This window comes from Penaeus monodon, chromosome 23 (assembly GCF_015228065.2).
Source record: "Penaeus monodon isolate SGIC_2016 chromosome 23, NSTDA_Pmon_1, whole genome shotgun sequence".
NCBI lineage: Eukaryota > Metazoa > Arthropoda > Malacostraca > Decapoda > Penaeidae > Penaeus > Penaeus monodon.
In genome coordinates, this window is record NC_051408.1 from 19,448,963 (window position 1) to 19,450,180 (window position 1,218).

At 41.5% G+C, this 1,218-nt stretch overlaps 1 long non-coding RNA gene across 1 annotated transcript; it reads left to right on the forward strand.

The window, feature by feature from the left end:
• The first annotated feature begins 459 nt into the window (after nucleotides 1-459).
• On the forward strand, nucleotides 460-1,195 carry LOC119588377. Its single transcript, XR_005230078.1, has 3 exons — nucleotides 460-570; nucleotides 685-745; nucleotides 1,149-1,195. It is a non-coding gene; the product is annotated as an uncharacterized LOC119588377 (long non-coding RNA).
• Nucleotides 1,196-1,218: the final 23 nt, after the last annotated feature.

Here is a 1,218-nt window from a genome sequence, read left to right on the forward strand (position 1 = left end):
ACACGAAGTGGAACTGATACAGTTTCGCTAATGGTTTGGCTACCGTCTAAATTCTGCTTTTGTTCGCAATCAAATGCTTATTGAAATCTACAGCGTCTGTAATCTTCAAAAGGAAATGATGGTTCTGATGGAATGATAGTATACAAATAGTTGTGAACTGTCGAGTCGTTAATGAGGAGCGTTGATTACAGCGAAACGACCAGAGATTGGCAAACATCTCCGAAACATTTGAACATCTACATAAATGACAAGATTATTAACTTTGTGTAACCTTAGGGAACATATGTTTCTACGGACGTTTATTTTCATTTTTGTCATAAAGGGATGGAAAGGGGCGTGTCCATGAGGCGATTTTATCTTCACAGTACGATATATAAGACTTAAATTTTTCTCGGTGGACACACAAGGCTTTTGGCAGTGTGCACCAAGTGTTGCTCTCGATAACCTCACACCCCTGATCCTTGAGCTTCCAATCCCTTCAGCTCAAGTCTCACTCCACCAGCACCACCATAAAGCTCGCAACTCTAAGTCTTCTGGTGGTCCTTATCGCTGGGCATTACCTTGGCACAGGTATATTTGCAAAACGTTCATTTGCCATTTTAAACAATAATTCGATGTTTCCGTGTCGATTTTAACCTTTGGTGACGCGTTTCGAGTAATACATAATTAATGAATTCTCTTCAGGGCATTGACGACAAGGCTGAAGATTGTGATGCCGAAGGCGGTTGTGTAGAGAGAGCTGAAGGTATGTAATCGGATTCATTAAGCAAATCGTAGTTTTGTTTACATTCGCTAAATTGTAACTCTTCGCTTCATGCAATGTGTGTGATTCTTTACTAGCAATATCATTCTTCTAAGCTTCTATAGTATCAGCAACATTATGCTTATCATTAATATCCCTTTTCTCCCTTTCTTTCTTATTTGCAACTTGCACAAAAACTGGGCTTGCTAATGACTTTACAACTATGTTGTTTCCGCCAAGCGCTGAAGGTACCTTTTCCTGAGCCGCCAGGAAAGGTCTGGGCGACTGCGACAGGAACCCGATGCAATGCATTATTTTTATACTAAATTCCATTCATCTATAAGTTGTTCAACTGACGTTAGCCTACTGCTGAGGATGTGACTCGGACCTTTTGTTCGTTCCCCAGATGTCGAGGACCCCTCAACCTGGTCGAGAGAAGGGGTAAGGCAAGGGAGGGTTTAAAGGACAAAGGCAGG